At 42.7% G+C, this 20480-nt stretch overlaps 1 protein-coding gene and 1 long non-coding RNA gene across 7 annotated transcripts in view; one reads left to right on the forward strand and one right to left on the reverse strand.

The window, feature by feature from the left end:
* Positions 1–4344, reverse strand: part of LOC109296226 — a 22101-nt gene extending 17757 nt beyond the window's left edge. The window contains exon 1 of the long non-coding RNA XR_002096926.1: positions 4229–4344. This is a non-coding gene — a long non-coding RNA (uncharacterized LOC109296226). The remainder of the gene's footprint in view (positions 1–4228) is intronic.
* The window catches only part of ERC1 (ELKS/RAB6-interacting/CAST family member 1), a 539371-nt gene that overhangs the window by 79004 nt on the left and 439887 nt on the right, over positions 1–20480 (forward strand). The gene's annotated exons all lie outside the window — the stretch shown is intronic.

A 20480-nucleotide genomic window follows, 5' to 3' on the forward strand; every position in this document is an offset into this window, starting at 1 on the left:
CCCCCCCCCCTTGCTGTGGTGCTGGCAAGCTCTGTCTTTGTTGCAGCCTGGGACATGGAGCATGGCCCCAGCCCCACAGTGTGGGGATGGGGGGAGAAGCAAGGGGTGCAGAGGTGGGGAGCGGGACAGGCAGCAGCCACAGCTGTCTCCAGCCTGCAACAGGTGCCTGCTTTCCCACTGCCTTGTCACTCCAAGATGAAGGGCTTATTTCCCCCATTTTAAATGGGGAAAAAAAACCCTTTGTCCTAGAATTGTGTAAATACCCTATGTAGCAGGTCTGGTATAAGAAGTCCTTTTGGGTATGAGCCAAAAATATTAATATTTAATTACATGGTGATTACCAAGAGGCCAAGATTTCTGAAGCCGATACCTTTTACTGGACCAACTGCATAGTTGGGACAGGGTTAGACAAGCTTTCAGATTCAAGACATTATTCATCAACTCCTCACGAAGATGACCTAATGAAGAATGTCTTGCATCATACAAATCGTCGATTTCATCCTCACCCACAACAGCTTTACTTTCAACAACTGACACTTCCTCCAAACCATGGGTATACCTGTGGGCACAAAAATGACCCCCAATATGCCAACCTCTTCATGAAGTACCCGGAAGAGGAATTTTTAGAAACCTGCATTGTCAAACCTGCACTATCCCTGTGTTGCAAAAATGATATTTTCATCATCTGAATGGAACACCTGGACTTGCATACTGACTTCCACCACAAGTTCAACAATTCTCACCCTTCTGTCAAATTAATCTAGAATATCCCTACGCTACCATGAACTTTCTAGATATTGTGGTCCATATCTGGGATGACACCCTATAATGTACTATATACAAAACTCTCCCCTGCAGATTCCCATTCTTGCATCCACAAAACTGGCAGTGAGTCATCCTAACACATCAAGAAAGCTTTAATTTATGGTCAAGCCCTCAGATACCACTACATCTGCCCTGAGAATACTTGTGAGACCACCTCACCAACCTGAAAATTGCCTTTACCTAGTAAGGAACTCCAACAGAGGAATAGACAGCATCTTTGAATGAGACATGAAATACCCTACAATAATCTGCTGTAGGACAAAAAGAAACCCCTCATTGACTGCAGACCCCTGGTTGTCATTCTGCTGTTGCATACTGGAACCTATGAGAAGGATCTTGTGCAACATCTCTTGCAAGTATACAGTTGGTCCAGTAAAAGATATCAGAGATAAAATATTGCCTTACCTACATTTCCTGGGCCATCAAGACTTCAACACGTACATGAAACAATCAACTGATCCATCTTTCTTCCCCAAAATGCACTCAGTGCAGGGGAAAACAAAACTCTGTACTCTGTCCCACTCTCTAGTTCATTACGTTGACAAGAACCATTCTTTTCAGGCAGTCTGTTCACCTCTTTTTGTTACCATATCTGACCCTGTGAAAAAATAAATCTCATTACAGAGGATGTCCAAGTGAATTGTGTGATTGTATTTTCAAAAAACTGCTAAGCGTCTCCCTCCAAATGTCAAGGTGTACTTTCCTGGGGCACAGGAAATACTGTCAGACTGTTTTAAGAATGTCTTCATATCTGGTATCAGTCACATAAAAATGCAGAACATCCTCTGACTTTTGTCATACGTTCTGTTTCTGATTTAGTGATTAGATCAGATACCGGGTTTGGAAAATAAGTGATTCAAGCATCGTTTGACAAGTGAAGAAGAAACTCTATTTCTACCATCTAGAAAGGATTGTACTTACCTGTGGTGGGATCAACATTCACATATACTCAAAGAAAGAACAGTTACTTAGGGCAACTTTTGTTCTTTGAAATATTGTTTTAATATTTTCAAATTAAAGAAGACTGTACCAGACATTACACTTTTTATGTTACTGGATTCAAAGCTTTCCTGAAAAGCCAGATCTTTAACAGTCACTCTTTACAAAGAGGTCAGTAATTACATCTTCTTCCCATTAGCAAAAATAGGAAACTAAACAATCAGAAGTAAAAGCTATTATTCTACAGACCCTGTGACCTTGTGCTCAATAAATTTCAAGACATGATCACATATCAATATTGTACTTTGAAATAAAACAACTGGCAAGTAACTGTGCTACAAATATATCAGACTGGATGAATAATGGAATAACCTCCTTGGACCAAGGTGATGATAGGTGATACAGAAAATAGTTTGGTACATGCGAGTAATTGTAGATACCTCTCTGCCGTCGCTGTCTGGAGCCCTCTATCACACAGGAGCACAAGGAGACAAAGGGTGCACACCTTGGTCAATTAATTAAAAGTTTCTAGTCTTCCTCTTATGAGGTGTGGTGCATGCACACCTACAATGGGATCCATGCTGACAACATTTCAAAGAACCATAATTACTCACATGTAACTAACTGTTTTCTGTATCACTTATCACTCATCATCTTGGTCCAAGGAGGTTATTCTATTTTTCATCCAGTCTGATATATTTGTAGCACAGTTACTTGCCAGTTACTTGTTTTATTTCAAAGTACCATGTTGATATGTGCTTATGTCTTGAAATTTATTGAGTACAAAGTCACAGGATCTGTAGAATAATAGCTTTTACTTCTGATTGTTTAGTTTCTTACTTTTGATAATGGGAAGATGTAATTACTGACCTCTTTATAAAGAGTGACTGTTAAAGATCTGTCTTTTCAGGAAAGCTTTGAACCATAAAAAGTGTAATGTCCTACAGAGTCTTCTTTAATTTGAAAATATTAAAACAATTTTGAGTATATAGAGATGAAATCAATACTTTGTTAGACTGCTTGAAAAAAGTCATTGCTTTATGAATGACGGGTTTTTTTTGTTCCTTTTGTGAGAGGCAAGGATCTGAAAGGGCAGGAAGGATACATTGTTTGTGTTTTAAAAGACTTTGTGCATTTATCATTTAGAAATAAGCTTTGAAGTAAATATGGTGAAACTATTTTAACAAATAGGTCTCATGAACCATAGCTCAATGCATAAATATTAATGGAAAAATAAAACTTGATTTTCAAAGCTTTTTTAAATGAATCTTCCATTGGTTGTCTTGAATTTAAATAATTCTGTTGTCACTGAGGAGTTGTCATTTAAGTGAAATTTTCTGCTCAGAATCCACTGTGCTAACATAGTTGATGACAAAGGAAATGGTGCCTGTCAGAAGAATGATCAGGAGACTGGACTTGTAATGAATTACCCTATTGTAATATTTGAAACTGTGCACATACACAAACGTACTGTTTTTGTCACCCCCCAAAAATTCTAAGTCAAATTCTGCATGCAACTATAAAATCATTTTCTATTTAACAAGGTTACGTTAACCAATCTAGATAGTCTAACAGAGAATAAACCTCATTTACCTCTTGTCCCTTACTATAGATGATAGCTGGCTTATAAGAAGATAGCTTTCTTTTTTAATAATTTATTAAATACTGTGGTTTTAGAAACTGGATCTTGTGGTTTTAAAGGATGAATTGATTTTTTTTCTGCTTCTTTGGCACCAGCCAACCCACAGGAGTGTTTCGCTGTTGGGCACAAAAGAGGTGAGGGTAATGTACAATTAGCTTTTCCACCCCAGCTGTCTACTTTGCCCTATGCAGAAAGCTGTTAGGAGCTAAACTGAGATGTTCACTTGCCCTGTCACACATGAACCAGTGCAACAGCAGATTTATTTTGCTTATCCATCAAAAAGGATTTCTGGCCTTAGGAGAGAGGTTTTTTTCAAGAATAGATTAGCCTTGACATCAAGATCATCCAAAGAATAGCAAACACTATCCTTAAGTGATTTAAGATCCTCTTCATCCCCTTTTCCTCCCTCCAGAAGTTGAAAAGAAAATAAGGGAAGTTACTAAAAATAAGGGAAGCTACTAGACAGTAGGAAGAGGAGGAACCAGTTGAGCTTATGGACAATAATGGTCTCATCTGCAGGATGTGCTAGAACATATTTCATTGGTCAGGTAAATTTGGTAAATTTTCACAAAAAACTGTCAAGTGTGGACTGATCTGTTTTAGTATAAAGCAGTTTTAGGATTGGAATGAGGTACTGATGTTTTGAGGTGAAGGGCTTTTGAGAATGACACCAAGTTATGGAGAAGCATGGTTATGCTTGAAGACAGGCTACAGATACAGGCGGATCTAGACAGGCTAGCAAACTGGGCGAGTCAGAAGCAGATGAAGTTCACCATTGAGAAATGTGAAGTGTTCCACCCGGGGACAAACAACCCCCTAAACACCTACAGGCTTGGAGGCACCAAGCTGACCAGCACCACGAACGAAAGAGACCTGGGGGTAATAATAGACCACAGTATGAACATAAGCCATCAGTGTGACGCTGTTACCAGCAGGGCCAACAACACCCTGGCATGCATCAATTGATGCATCTCCAGCAAAACCAAGAAAGTGATTCTTCCACTGTACTCAGCACTGGTGACACTCCAACTGGAGTACTGCATCCAGTCCTGGGTGCCACACTTGAACAAGGATGTGGTACAACTTGAGAGAGTCCAGAGAAGGGCCACCCATATGATTAGAGACTTGCATGGCAAGCCATACGAGGAAAAGCTGACGGACCTGGGACTATTCAGCCTGAAAAGGAGAAGTCTGAGAGGGGACCTGGTAGCAGCATACCGCTACACTAGGGGAGTACTTCAAGAGCTCGGTGAACAACTGTTCACCAGAACACCCATGAAGAAAAGCAGGAGTAATGGCCACAAACTCCTGGAAGACCATTTCAGGCATAACATTAGGAAAAACTTCTTCACAGTTGGCATGTCCAGACTGTGGAATAAGCTCCCTCCAGAAGTGGTGCAATCTCTTACCCTTGAAATCTTCAAGAGGAGAATGTAGAACAAAAAATGACTTAGAAATAATTCAGTCTTATTGAGATCTTTACCTGGCTTAGCACAAAATTAACTTTATTTGGTTTTTTAATCCCTTGAAAATTCATAATCTGCAAACTCATTTTGAATGGAAAATATCTGATTTTTTTTTTTCCCTGACCCCTTAGCCCAGGAGGTCTACTACTTCCCGGGGCCCCACATCTGGGACATAGCGGAGAGGATCCCAAAGATTATCCCGCCCTCCGAACACTACCCTATGCTCCTTATCCATGTGGACACGAACGACACGGCTTGGAGCAATCCTGGCTGGGTCATGAAAGCCTACAGGGCTCTGGGAGTGGGGGTTTGGGGCACAAGTGGTCTTTTCCTTGCTCCTCCCAGTTGTGTGTCATGGGCTGAGGGAGAGATGGGTCGAGGTAATCAACCAAAGACTGCGGCACTGGTGTCATCATGATGGCTTCAGCTTCCATGATCACAGTCCGCTCTTCGGTGAGAGAGGCAGTGGGCTGCTGGGAAGAGACAGCCTCCACTTCACTGGGGAGGAGGCTCTTCTCAGCCAGACTTGCTGACCTGCTCAACTGGGCTTTAAACTGAGCCCACCGGAGGATGGGGGGGGCTACTGCCACTGCAAGCCCACTGGGCAGGTTTTGTAAACCCAGCAGGCTAAGGCACTCAAGGGAACCCACGCCTACTCCAGAGTGATCCATAGGGAAGGCAAGGGCCCCCAATGAGATACTTACGTGCCTGTACACGAGTGCCAGGAGCTTAGGGGAAAAACAGGAGGAACTGGTCCTCCTGCTAAACAAAAAGGATTATGATCTCATAGGGATAATGGAGACTGGGTGGTACTCCATCTATGACTGGGCCACAGGTATAGACAGCTATACCTTGCACAGGAGAGATCATGTCGAAGAAAGGGTTGGGGGGTAGCTCTCTATGTTAAGGAAAGCTACGCGTCCCTGCAATTGACACTGGCACCCTGGGTGGACGATTGGAGACTCTCTGGGTCAAAATCCATGGCGAACAAGGCACAGGGGACACAATGGTGGGACTCTACTATAGACCTCCTAGCCAGGATCAAGAGCTTGACCAGAAATTTGCCAGGGAACTAGCTGAGGCTGCACGCTCCCTGTGCATGGTTGTCATGGGAGATTTCAACTACCCTGACATCTCATGGGAAGAGCACTTGGCCACATCCGAATGGTTGCAAAGCTTCCTCATGTGCGTGAATGAGCTCTATCTGACTCAAGAAGTCTATGGACCAACGAGCGGCAAAGTGCTGCTTGACCTGGTATTGGCAATGGGAGATGACTGAATTAGCAACCTAATGATCAAAGGGAAGCTGGAAGATAGCAACCATGAGCTGATCACCTTCACCATCCGCCGTAAAGCTGGCAAGTCAGTCAGCAAAGCAGAAGTCCTTGACTGCAGGAAAGCTGACTTTGACCAGATCAGGAGGCTTGTTGATGAGGCCGTAAGAGACCACGACCCAAAGGGGAGGGGAGTTCAGGAACAGTGGTTGCTCCTGAAGGGAGCAATCCTGGAAGCTCAAGCAATATCTATTCTAACTTGGGGACAGGCAGCAAAAGGGCACAGCAGCCCCCTTGGCTCTGCAGGGATTTAGTGGACCTCCTGTGTCTAAAAAGAAAGACATATAAAGGATGGAAGGCTGGATCCACCCCAAAGAAGGAGTACTCTGCACTGATCCAGACCTGTAGGAAGCGAGCCAGGAGAGCCAAGGCTGTGACAACTCCAACTGGCTACATGTATCAAGGACAATAAAAAGTCCTTTTTTAGATACGTGGGGAGCTGGAGGAAAAGCAAGGGTAACATTGGACCCCTGCTAAACCTTATGGGTCAACTGACAACCGACGCCCAGGAAAAATCCAACCTGCTTAATGGGTATTTTGCGTCAGTTTTTCACCAGCCCCAAGGGACGGCCCTCCTCAATACGATACGGGACAGCCAGGGTGAGGGAGAACTGTTACCCTTTATCAATCAATGCAAGTAACACCATGAGAGGCTGGACACCTTCAGGTTAGCTGGCCCAGACAGCTTACAGCCCAGGGTACTCAAGGAGCTGACAAGCATCATAGCTTTGCCACTAGCATGGATCTTCAGGAACTTGTGGCACTCAGGTGAAATGCAAGAAAGGGAGGGAAGTAGATCTGGAGAACTACAGGCCCATCAGCCTGACCTCTATCCCAGGGAAGATCTTGGAAAAAATCATCAAAAAGACCACCCTTGGCAAACTGGCTGAAGGCAACATCGTGAGGGATAGTCAGCATGTTTATTGCGGGTAGGTCTTGCCTGACCAATCTCATTTTCTTCTATGAGCAGGTGACCTATCACCTGGACAAAGGAGAAGAGATTGACATCATATATCTTGATTTTTAAAAAAAGCTTTCATTCTGGTATCCCATGATCATCTCATAGAAGAACTGGCCAACTGTGGCCTCGGCTACAGTACAGTCCACTGGCTGGGGAATTGGCTCCAGAGTATGGTAGTTGACAGAAGTCAATCATTGTAGTGCGCCATGACCGGTGGGGTCCCCCAAGGCTCTGTCCTCGGGCCTGTTCTTTTCAACATCTTCATTAATGATGTAGACATTGGTATCGGAAGTGGACTGGCCAAGTTTGCTGGTGACACCAAACTTTGAGATAAAGCATCCACACCCGAGGACAGGATAGTGATCCAGGCTGACCTTGACAGGCTTGGAAAATGGGCGGATGAAAACTTAATGGCCTTCAACACTGAAAAATGCAAGGTACTCCATCTGGGGAAGAAAAACCCGCAGCATGCTTATAGCAAGCGTAGCACTGCCAAGCCTAGCACCATGGCCAAAAGGGACTGGGGGGTCATAATTGACCACAAGATGAATATGAGCCACCAATGTGATGTTGTAGCTGGCAAAGCGAGCAAAACTCTGGCTTGCATCCATAGCTGCTTCTCTAGCAAATCCCAGGATGTCATCCTCCTGCTGTAGTTGGCCTTAGTGAGGCCACAGCTGGAGTACTGCATCCAATTCTGGGCTCCAAAATTTAAAAAGGATGTGGAGAAGCTTGAGCGAATCCAGAGGAGAGCTATGCACATAATCAGAGGGCAGGAAAACAGGCCTTATGATGAGAGGCCGAGAGCTATTGGACTTTTCAGCCTGGAAAAGAGCAGGCTCAGGGGGCACCTGGTGGGTGCCTTTAAGTATATAAGGGGTATACATCAGGATCTGGGGGAACGCCTGTTCACCAGAGTGCCTCATGGGATGACAAGGTCAGATGGTCACAAACTCCTTCAAGACCATTTCAGGCTGGACGTAAGGAAGAACTTCTTTACTGTCCAAGCCCCCAAGGCCTGGAACAAACTGCCACCAGAGGTGGTGCAAGCACCTACTCTGGACTCCTTTAAGAGTCAATTGGATGTTTATCTTGATGGGATCCTGTGACCCCAGCTGACTTCCTGCCCCTGGGACAGGGGGCATGACTTGATGATCTTCCGAGGTCCATTCCAGCCCTAATGTCTATGAAATATACATAATTTTGGAAGTGTTTCTCTTGGATGTGATTTTGTACATTAAAACAATTGATAAATATAAAACTTGCGGGTAACTAGTATGGAAAAAGGGGGAACGATGGATAAAAAATGTGAGTTAACTTTGTACAATATTAAAAATGGGCTAACAGTATGTTTGAGTAGGGGGGTTCATTTCACTGCTGCTGGGTAGTCCATGAAGTAACTTGTGGGACTTGATGCTGTTACCATTTTGACACCACGGTATAGATTCTTCTCTTTTTTGCTTTTGGTTTGTTTTGTTTCAATTCATCTGATACATGTACTTTTATATTCTATATTATGATCTTTGCAATGCACTTGAGATTCTTTGTCAGAAAAAGATCTTGCCAAATCTTTATTCAGTTCACATCAGCTTTGCCTACCTGCCTTTCCCGTATAAAAAAAAAAAGGTGAACAAAGAAATTGTCTTTAAAGCATATTTTGAAAGTCTGTGCTATGACAAGGAGTTAGGAGAAGCAAATATCATAATATAACTGAAAATGTTAATTGAAACCTTTTTATTAATTATAAAGATTTTATCTCTGGTGTTTCAGCAATCTTGTTTGTTATGGGGTTATCTTGGGAAAGTTGTAGTCTGGGATAACCAGGGATCACATTCAATCTTCTATAGATTGGAAGAGACTTTTTGAATGGCATCTTAAAGTAAATTGGAAAAATTGTAGTCTGCACTTCCTAATATTTTTCAGTGTTCTTAGACATTAGCCCCATGCACTGGAAGGATGCATTGTGGCAAAGAAGTCCGTGTAAGAAAGCAAGATGCATTCTTTTCAAGGTACAGTTAACAAGTGCTCCTAGCTTCTGCAACCACCTGCCATTCTGAGATTGTATAGGTCTTGAATTTGGAATCTGAATAACTAAATGTGAAACATATTGCAGCAAATTAAAACCTTGCTAATCACATCTGCTGTTTCTTTTGATTAATGGGAACAAGTTTATGGTACTTGAAAGCAGTTGATGTGGTTCTAATAGGTCAAAATAAATGTTTGGCTCTTCACTGCAATCAGCAAGCACAACTGAAATATTTAAACCTGGTGTTTTGTATGACAGATCGCTGTGTACTGCTGTCACAAGACTAATCATCTTGATTTTCAATGGAATCCTTGCAGGAACATAGCTTTTACTTTTCAACCAGTTTGTGTTTTATACCAGTTTCCGTGCTGTTTGTGTAATGTGTGCACTAATGCCAGTCCCTTCAGCCTTTCTCAGCTCCTTACACTTGATGAATACTTGTACATGTCAGGTTTAGTCTCCTATGCAGGGATACAGACTTTTTTGTTTTGTTGAAATGTCAACATATTCGATAATCCATGCTTATTTGCATATTTACTGATTAGACAGCACTTGGAGTTAAGAATAACACGGTTTATAAAGTGTTGGTAAAGCAATGTATATCTGCCTTCAGTTTCTTCTCAAGCGGATTCTCACTCCAGCTGTGGAGGAAGGTTATTAGTCTACACTTCAGTATTTCAGTCCTACATGCCCAGCTGACCCCTCTGACTAAATTGCTGATGGCAAAATGGACTTGGAGACTAGCTTTCATGCTAAAGAGCACTCTGAAGCAGAAAACTAATTATCGTCTGTTTTATCCACTAGTTTCTTCCTTTTTAATTTTTGGAAGCTCTGAATTTGTCTGAATAGAACTTTAATTTATTCAGATCTTCTCAATTAAGTGATTTGATTGTCAGGAGAAATAAATTTAAAGTAGGTGAACTTATATATAACAGTTATTTAATGCTAATTCCAGGGCATTTCTGGCAGCTGATGCTCATGTACACAGAAATAAATATATATAAAATAGCAGATTAATGTCAAATACCATCAGAATTGCAGCAGGCCATGTGGGGGTTAGAGATAATAAGATGAATGACTTTGACAGGGGAATTGCTAGCTTGGTGAAATAGGGCTCAAAGTTTGCTTCAGAGCTATCTCACTCTTCTTCCTTGAAACTAAATTCTAAGACTAGATTCCCAGAGGTGAAATAAAATAGATGCTATTTGCCCTGCTAATCATTATGAAGTGCAGCATGGCAGGTCAAAACAGGAAATCTAGGTTGCAGAATCTTTCCAGTGCATGCATACACACACTAAAAAGGAATTTCTCCTACGTTCAGAGATAAAGGCCAGTTGTCTAAATTAGGGTTAGAAGTTATTTTACTAAACTATATTTAAAAAAAAAACCCAAAGTCCCTCCTCCCAGCTCTCAAGAACAGTTTGTTCTAGATTAAGTGTACTGAATTCAGAATTTATCCTGAGAATCTCTGAAACCATCCTAGACAAGGTATACCAATATATCCTCTCTACTTATTCCCTGGGAAGATATCTTAAAGGGGTGGTGGTTTCTTGCTGAATCTTAAAGCTGCATTGTTGTCATTCTCCAATTAAGCTAATGTTGCCAGATGTAAGTGTGACTAACCAGAAATTGGTTTAAACCTGTAACAGGACATAAGTTCAGTGCACATAAACCAGTTTCAAAATGGATGAAACAGGTTTAAAATAAATCTGGTTGAACGTATCAGAATTAACTGATTTAGGCCAAACCAGTTTATGAAACTTCTGTCCCAGACCCCTTCCCGGTTCATGTTAAATCACAACATCCCAGCATTTTGCAACCCTGGACTGGGCTGTGCTGCTCTAGAGAGCCGGGCTGGCTCCACTCCTCGGCTCCTAGCTGGAGCAGTGAGGGCTGGCTCAGTGGCCTCATTGGCTGGCTTACTGCCCCCCCCCCAGCAAACCCCTACTGGGTTAAACTTCCCCTGAGAACAGAGCTGCCCTGCTGGCTTAATTAGTGCTGGCTGCAATTGTGGACTACAAATCCCAGAGGCACTGAAAGGAGGAGGAAGAAGTGATGAGCAACCCTGCAGAGTCCTGCTGCTGTCAGTCTGGACTGAAAATCCCAGAGATCTTAGGGGCAGCTGGAAGAGGAAGCAAACACACAGCGCATGCTGGCTACGTGCCAGAGAGCTGTGCTTTAGCACACCCCCTGGGCTTCTGGCTTGAGCCACTGCAGGCATGTGGCTGTATTTCCTGAATCAAAAATGAATGTCTGTTCATTGGCTTATTGGTTCAGTCTTTGCATCTTAGACTAACCTGCCAAGAGTGAATCAATTTAGCCTTGGGCTTTTTGACTGCCTGTACTTAGCCAGTAGGTTGCCATACATTTACTACCATTTTCATTTCTCCTCTGGCCCTCCAAGTGTTCACAGAGAGGCAAGAGGAGAGCAGTCTAGGATATGGCAGCAAACAATAAGGGTTCTCTTTACTCATCATTTCTTTTTGCTTTTCTCTGGTTCTCATGGTCCTAAGTCAGTCCAGATTTCATTAGTCAAAATACAAATTTGTATTTTAATACCAAAACTAAATGCAGCTCTCTTCTGGTGGTCAGGAACTCCCTCTAACTAGGGAGAAGATTTTTACCCAAAAGAACAGCCTTATAACTATATAGACCTGTTGTAGGCAACTAAGTCCAAGTAGCAATTGCCTCTGCCCCCTTTGGGCATAAAAACTAAAGATAACATCAGAAAACCAAAAGTTATGAAGTCAATCCACATATTATCACAGTCAGTACTGACATGGGTAGACAGTTGTCACTGGTTATTGTCCAGGAGGGGTATACTATTGAGCTGCATAAGTATGACAGGAACAGCTGTGGTAGCCTCCCGTTCTCAAACAATCTATGGAAATATCAGGACATAAATGAAATCATACATCATTTTCAGCTTCTAGCAATACAGCCCACTTACCATCCTCCTATCCTATTTCCAGCCTCAGAGAATTGGGAGCAAACCAAACTGAGCCCACTTTGAAACAGCTAAATATGTTCCTAAACAAGGTTTCCTTCACTTTCCTACTTTATTACTGCATATTGTTTATCATACATATTGATGGCATTTTTTCCCCAGCTTACCTGATTACCAGTTTTTCTATAATATATTATTTGGGTTTCTTCCTGGATCCTATTAGTATTAATACTAGTGTTCAGGAAAAAGGAAATCCACCTTCATTTTCTTCCCAGACAAGTTTTTTTGGTCAAGGCTGTGAAGAGTCTAAACTGATACTCAATATTTTTAATGCACTTGGATATGCATACAACTTTTTCTGTTAAATATCAAAGTCTATTGTTTAGGAACACTGAAAACCTCAGGAGAAGAGAAAGTGTGTCTCCTGAGATCTGCTAAGTGGCTAGATGATCATCAGTGCGAAAAATAATTAAATTCTACATGTTGGTCATCCAATGAAAGCACTCTTTGCCAGTGATATTTTTGGCAAAAGTTTTGTCCATGTGCCTTAGTGTCTGTAAGAAGATAGAATATTTCTCATTTTGGATTACCATATTTAAAAGAGGGTGCTGCTTTCTACCGCAGGGCTGCACACTTTGAAAATTGTATTATAGTTGGCCAATAGATCTCAGTATAATAAGAAATTGGAATATTATCTGTGTTTATCTGGTGAATTTTCTTCTTCAAGTAATAAGGTCTGACCATGGAAACATAATGATCATCTACCATTGAAATATAAATTTAGATGTTTCATTGAGGGGAATTTTCTGTGCACTGTGTTAAGAGGAATTTTCATTTTCCCCTCAAAGGGTATTTAACACAGTGTGTAATTTAGGAAAATACAGTTGAATTGTTCTGGCTGTTGTCTCAAGTGGATGGATCTAGAAAGGGTAAGGAATTTCCCTGCTGCCAGTGACTAACAAGTCTCATTCAGGATCCATTAATAAGCTCAAGGTTCCTTTTTTAATGCGTCTGTTACAAATTCTCCTACTGCTGTAAGAGAATTTTGAGGTAATAATAATACCTAGTTTTCATATAGTATTTTTGCAATCAATAAAAGTATGGCTTTTTTTAGCATGCTGAATAGTCTCTTAAAATGAGCAGATATCTTAGGGTTTCAGCAGGCAAATTCCAATCCCTGCATACAGGTGCTTGAGGTTATAAATTAAATGTCTTTTACATGGCTGTCTTTCATGAGGATATAGCTTTTATAGCCAGGGTAATTTGTGAATATCTTGAAGACATCAGAATGAGACTACAAATGGAAAATAGATTATTAATATCCATATTTTGTATTGAAATTGGGTTTTTGCTTGTTCCTGAACCATTCTCTTGTTGTATACTTTGTAGTATATCTCTGTGTAGTTAGCAGACCTCTCAGTGGACTACCGTGACCTTCATCAGCTGGTGAAATGTGTGATTTCAGAACTCTGTATATACGTTTGACCCAAAATCACAGCTTAACAATGTGTTCTTCCATTCACCAGAAGAGTATTCAACTGTTCATGCACTCTTCCTACTGTCACTCTTAGGATTTCTGCAGGTAATGCTAGAATATCTGCCATCATCACCTCTCAGATGATGTGAGGGACACTCATTAAATCAAAAAGAACATGTGACATGAGGAGGGCATAAAGCAGGGGTGGGCAGTTATTTGGGCTGGAGGGCCACTTAAGTTTTGGTGAGCTGTTGAGGGGTGTACACACTCCATGGCCCAATGCATACTGCCCCCCTGAAGCTGGCACCTGCCACCTGTGTCCACAGCTCAGGGGGTGAAGCCTGGCCATGAGCCTCTGCACTGTTCTTCCCCATTGTCAGGGCTTCTGGCCCCATCCTCCCCGCAGCTCCCAGGAATCCTGATGTTGGGGTGGGACAAGACAGTGTGGAGGCCCATGGACAGGGGGTGGATGAGCCGCGCTTGGGCCCTGGAGGAGGCTGGGAAGAAACAGTCCTGCCTGCCTGCCTGGCACCACGTGGTGGCCAGAGCCAGAGCTGCCAGGGCCTGAGTGTGGCTTGCCCAGGACCTGCTCAGTGGGGCTGCTTCCACCTGGTATCCCTTGTGGCACCTGGGAGATGCAGTCCAGCCTTGTAGACCCTGGGCAAGCCACACTCAGTCCCTGGCCTCTGCTGGCGGATGGCTCCCAGGGCCTGTGGGCCAGACTGCATCTCCCAGGCACCACAGGAGACTCTGGATGGAAGCAGCCCTGGCTGTCCAGCTAGTGCTGCATGGCAGGCCCTGGGTGAGCCGCGCTTGACCCCCCACCTCTCCTGGTGGGCAACACAGGATGCAGCTCTGGCTCCAGTCTCTGCTGGTGCTGTGCAGTGGGGCTGCTTCCACCCAGAGGCCCCCACAGAACCTGGGAGATAAAGTCCAGCCTGCAGGCCCTGGACAGGCTAAACTCCACCTCCCAGGCTGGCATGTGGTGCTGAGTGGGTGGGCAGGGTTGCTTCTGCCCGGTGTCCTCCACAGCAGCAGCAGCAGAGGCTGGAGCCAGAGCCACCGCTACCTGCCAGCAAAGGCAGAGGCCCAAGCATGGCTCACCCAGGGCCTGCCCCATGGTGCCACTGCTGCGCTGCCACCCGGAGGCCAGATAAAAATCAATTGGTGGGACAGATCTGGTCTGTGGGCCATAATTTCCCACTCCTGGCACAGAGTGAAGCCATTCTAGCTTCCTGTCACATCCTTCTCTCTGTGCATGGCTACATGTTTGAGTTTCCAGCTATCTCTCTGAAGATCACTGTTCATAATTTGGCAGCTTTTTGTATAAATAGAATTTTTTTTGTACTTAGCACTTAGTTTTAATAGCTCTTTATTAGTCTTTCCTTTGCTTTGTCTTGTATTTCAGGCAAAAAGGTTTTTTTTTTCCATTTATCTCTTAAAAGATACTCTGGCATGGTTTTATTTACATGAGGCTTCAAAGCCTTCCCAACTTGCGAGGCAGCAGTGTTTCTAAACGATGAAGGCACAAGGTTTTTCCTTCTCTGAAGTGAAAATCACATCACAGAAAAATATACCATATGAAGTTTCTTCTGCTGAAGGACCCAGAACATTCAGAGAGTCCCATGTAAAGATGTACGTCATGGAGAGTTACTTGGCTGCCCTGATCCAAGCACCTTTCTCAAATGTGCTCCTGTAGGTATTCAGCCCTTCATTTCTGAAGAAGCGAGGAGGAGAAACCTCCAGAAATAGAGTGCTGGTCCTAGTTTCCATAATTGTCATCTAAAGCCTCTTCAGTTATGTCAGTTTTGAGAGTGAGGGGGAGAGGAGGTGGAGAAGGAAAAGAGAGAGGGGGAAGGGGCAGCCTTACACTCTCTTTAGCATTCATTTGGGCTGTGAGCATCAGGAATCACCATGACCCACTTTCTGCACTCTAAGCTTTGCTCACAATGTGATTGTTGAGTTGCTAATGACATCAGAGGAAAGAGTCCGTTCTAGTAATATCTGAAACACCCTTGCTAATATCAGTGAAAATTCAACCTAAGAGTACTTGCATAGCTAAGATTTTCTCTTTGGACCCAGCATCACCGATTGTTTCTGTCTTGTTTATCCAGCACTTTTTTCTGTCCCTCATTTACATGCTTAAGGACTAACCAAGTTCTTGCATGCTGTGGCAGGAAGACTTCTGAAAGATTTAATAAGTATCTTTAGCACTAAAAGAATGTGTACCTCCCTGGATCCTTCTCTTGGTTTTTGGCAAATCTTATGGGATTGTCTTTGTAGTAACTGGCCTCTTGCTTCTTCTTCCATTTGTAAGTTAAGACGACTTATCTAGTTGTGGTAATATTAGCTTTTGGAGAAAAACTACAAGCCTTAGTGTTTCATAGTTTCATAGATTGTTAGGGACTGGAAGGGACCTCGCAGATCATCGGGTCCAGCCCCCTGCACTAGGCACAAAGACAACTGGGGTTAGGTGACCCCAGCGAGGTGACTGTTCACTCTTCTCTTGAGAACCTCCAGGGTAGGTGACTGCACCACCTCTGGAGGGAGCCTATTCCACAGTCTGGACACCCTGACTGTGAAGGAGTTTTTCCTAGTATTAAGCCTGAAGGGGCCTTCCAGGAGTGTTGGAACCCCTTAGGGAGGAGCTAGAGAGAATTTTCCATAAATAAAACTTTTTTCATTTGAAATATTCATCAAAAGCAGTCTCAGATCCCATTTGACTCGCATAAGTGTATCTATTAGTATTCTTTTCTTCCTTATCTCTGTGTGTGTGGTTTCAGACTGCATTCTTGGGCATTTCAGAGTCTCCTCTTTTTTTATATTGCCAGAATAGAGTAGGCTAGTCCTGTGTGACTCTTTGTAGCTTATATTAAAAGTACATGAGGGCAAGCTATAGCAGCTTAAGTACATTTCTAAGTAGTGCTCTCTACATGTCAGGACTTATTGCCTCCACATTCTACTGGAACTCGGGGGATAGAGACCAAAGCCCTAAGGTAAGTGGGGAAGTGGGAGACTTGGAGGAAGAGCAAGCAGGAGGGGGAAACAGGTAAGGTGCTCTCATACTTCCAGAGAAATCAAGGCAATCAACTAGTTACCGCAGGTGATCATACACAAATGCACAGAGCCTGGGAAACAAGCAGGAAGAACTTGCGCAGTCGTGGAACTATGACATGATTGGAATAAGAGAGACTTGGTGGGAGCTCGCATGACTGCAGCACTGTCATGGATGGCTACAAAATGTTCAGGAAGGACAGGCAGGGGAGAAGAGGAGGAAGAGTTGCATTTTATGTAAAAGAGCTGTATGTTTACTCAGAGCTGTAGTATGAAGTTGGAAATAGGTCTGTTGAGAGTCTCTGGGTTAGGGTCAGAGGGGACAGCAACAAGGGTGATGTTGTGGTGGGGGTCTGCTATAGACCACCAGATCAAGAGGAGGTGGTGAATGAGGCTTTCTTCAAACACCTAGCGGAAGTTACCTGATCACAGGCCCTGGTTTTCATGGGGGACTTCAATCACCCTGATATTGCTGGGAGGGCAATACAGCAGTGCACAGGCGATCCAAGAAGTTGAGTGCCCCAGGGGTCAGTCCTGGGGCCTGTTTTCAATAACTTCATCAGCAACTTGGAAGATGGCACAGAGTGCACCTTCATCAAGTTTGCAGATGAAACCAAGATGGGGGCAGTAGTAGATATGTTGGAGGGTAGGGTAGGATTCAGAGTGACCTAGAAGAATTGGAGGATTGGGCCAAATGGAATTTCATGATGTTCAACAAGGACATGTGCAAAGTCCTGTACGTAAGATGGAACAAACCCATACACCGGTGCAGGCTGGGGGCTGACTGGCTGGGCAGCAGCTCAGAAAGAGAAGAACCTGGGGGTTACAGTGGACAAGAAGTTGAATATGAGCTAGCAGCGTGTGCTTGTTGCTAAGAAGGCTAATGGCATACTGGGCTGCATTGGTAGGTGTGTTGCCAGTAGGTCAAGGGAAGTGATTATTCCCCTCTATTCAGCACTGGTGAGGCCACATCTGGAGTACTGTGTCCAGTTTTGGCCCTCCCACTACAGAAAGGATATGGACAAATTGGGGAGAGTCCAGCAGAGGGTGACAAAAATGGTGAGGTGGCTGGGGGACATGACTTACGAGAAATAACTGTGGGAACTGGGCTTATTTAGTGTAGAGAAGAGACTGAGAGAGGACTTATTAGCAGCCTTCAGGTACCTGAAAGGAGGGTCAAAAGAGGATGGAGCTTTAGAATGTTCTCAGCAGTGGCTGATGACAGGACAAGGAGTAATGGTCTCGAGTTGCAGCAAGGGAAGTTTAGATTAGATTTTAGGAAGAATTTTCTTACAAGGAGGGTAGTAAAACACTGGACCAGGTTACCTAGAGAGGTGGTGGAAGTTCCATCCTTGGGGGTTTTCAAAACCCAGCTAGACAAAGTTTGGCTGAGATGATCTAGTTGGGGCTGGTCCTGCTTTGAGGAGGGTGTTGGTCTAGATGACCTCCTGAGGTCCCTTCCAACCCGAACTTTCTATGATTCAAGCTACCTCAGTGATCTTCCTGAGGAATGTTCTGGCTGTTTATATTTGCCGAACAGCAACATAGACCTCGGTATCAACAGCAGACTTCAGAAACAGCAGTCCTATAATCTCAATTCATATAGATGGTGAACATGCACCACTGAAGGAGAGAATCACCTTGAGAGGCAGAAATAGTTACTCATCTGTTCAGTGAGTTTGCTTTCTTACAGAAATTAAGATGATAAAACTGAGAATAAGTTATATTTATTATAAAGCAACAATGTAGTTAATTCTTAATTACCATATCATGTCGAGTAGATGGAGAGCATTGTAGAGAGTAGAAGATAAACCATATTCTTATCTTTTCATTACCCATCTAGGTCCACTAGCTAAATAATCTTGCCTAGTACTGGCCATTTTTATCCTTGTACCTGTCTCAGAAGAATTCATTGTCATCTTCTTCTATGAACAGAAGAAAACACATACACATGCTCTAAATGATAGCTTTCCTTCCTTTCTTCAAATGCTTTAGTATCTGTTCACATTTGTCTTTTTTCCATAGATGTTCTAACCATAGAGAAAAGTCAGATCACAGTTACTCCTGTTCTAAGTCTGTTTTCCAGGTAAAGCAGTTATGTAGATTCTGAAAGCTGCCAAGGAACTAAACAGTCCTTTGGTTTCCTTTGTTTAGCGAGGGATCCTTTAGTAACTTTATGGTAGATGCTTGGTATTCTGCAGGACCAGATTTCTAAAACAGTAGTGATAAATATGCCTTGAGATAAATGTTTGTATACCTGATGTCCACTATCCAAATCAAAAAGCCTTTTACATGTCGTGCACCAAAACAGCCAAAAATTACATTATGGGGGTGGGGGCAGGCAGAGGTAAAGATACTGCACCAATAAATGTTTCCATTAGAGACATTTTGAGGAGAATTGTTTCTACAGCCATTGCAGGGAAAGGCAAGCTCTGAAATATTTTTCCTTAATTAACTTCTTTCTTAGCCATGAGGCACCTGAGTCCTTTAATAATATTTAAGCTCAGAGAAGGGAATTGAAATCTCAATTTTGCTGTTCCCCCTGCCTACCCTCCTCCTCAAAAATCCAATTCCCCTCATTTAACATTCTTCAAAATGCTTCAGAAAAACATCCTTTTTCCTTTCTGTATTAGAATTTGTGGATTTTTGATTTGGCTTTTAAAAATATTCTAACTTATTCTTAAAAAGAACATCCCCTTTTAAATCTCTTATTTATAATGCCTGCACCTTTCTTGTTAGATAGTTCAGAGGAAACAAATTAATCCTGAAAACATGTGCATCGAAGGCTTGCATGTGAGCATCCTTAGAGGATACAAACCGCAAACTTACACATGTATAAAATGATCTCAATGTGAAGTTATAGGCTTAATCTAGGGTAGTATTCAGATGATTTTAAGATTCCCAGACCATCAGGTATTGTTGGATCCAGGAATCTTTTTTTCTCTTGTGGAAATGGCTTCCTTTGTAGACTATATTCAGACAGCTGTTGTGAGTTTATTACTCCTTGTCTAGTAAGACTGTTATAATTGCTTGTCTGCTAATATGCTTGGGTCAACTATTGCATCTGTTCTGCTGTAGAGAGGTTCTTAAGTCCTTACAAATGATGTAATTTTAAATTCATTTTTGTCCTGAAGTTAAACTGTTCCTGAAATTATGAGTTTATCATTACTTTTGTGATTACTTCTGTAAAGGATCTACATTGTTTAGATATTACCCATCTAAGAACTCATTTGAATAGCACTGAATTGTTTAGGAATTCACTCTGTTTTATTTGGTGTCTCAAAGAATGTATGGCATCCAAAATGTTAGTTGCTAGGTGGATATTCCACATCTGTTGTTAGGTGGACAGCATGCTGGGAATCAAGGAGGCTTACAAGAGGACTGCTGTTCTGAAAGGAATAGAAACACTTCAGTAAATGGTCAGTGGTGACTTTGACATTAAAGGTTAAGGTTTCATTAGGCAATACATACAACTGCAAAATGGAACACTGTTTGTATATGTATTGCATATAAAAGGTTAAAAGAACATTACAGTTTCAAAGTTATGTATTCAAAATTAGGAAACACTTGTGCTGTCTTAACTTGGTCTCTTTTTTGCTCATGCTCATTGGTCGAACCCTGTTTAGAAGATAGAAAATAATTTACATCGTGGGTTTTTCTGTAAATCTTGGATTGGATTTCATGCAAATCTCAGATTTAAATTTCAGTAGTTGCTGCCATCCATCACCCTGCGCTGGCACTCCCTGCTGCAGCCTGCTCAGGACAGCCCTGCACAGGCTGCAAGCAGCTGCAGCAGGGAGCGCTGGCCA

The sequence above is a fragment of the Gavialis gangeticus genome, unplaced genomic scaffold (genome assembly GCF_001723915.1).
Source record: "Gavialis gangeticus isolate Ggan-Ray unplaced genomic scaffold, GavGan_comp1, whole genome shotgun sequence".
NCBI lineage: Eukaryota > Metazoa > Chordata > Crocodylia > Gavialidae > Gavialis > Gavialis gangeticus.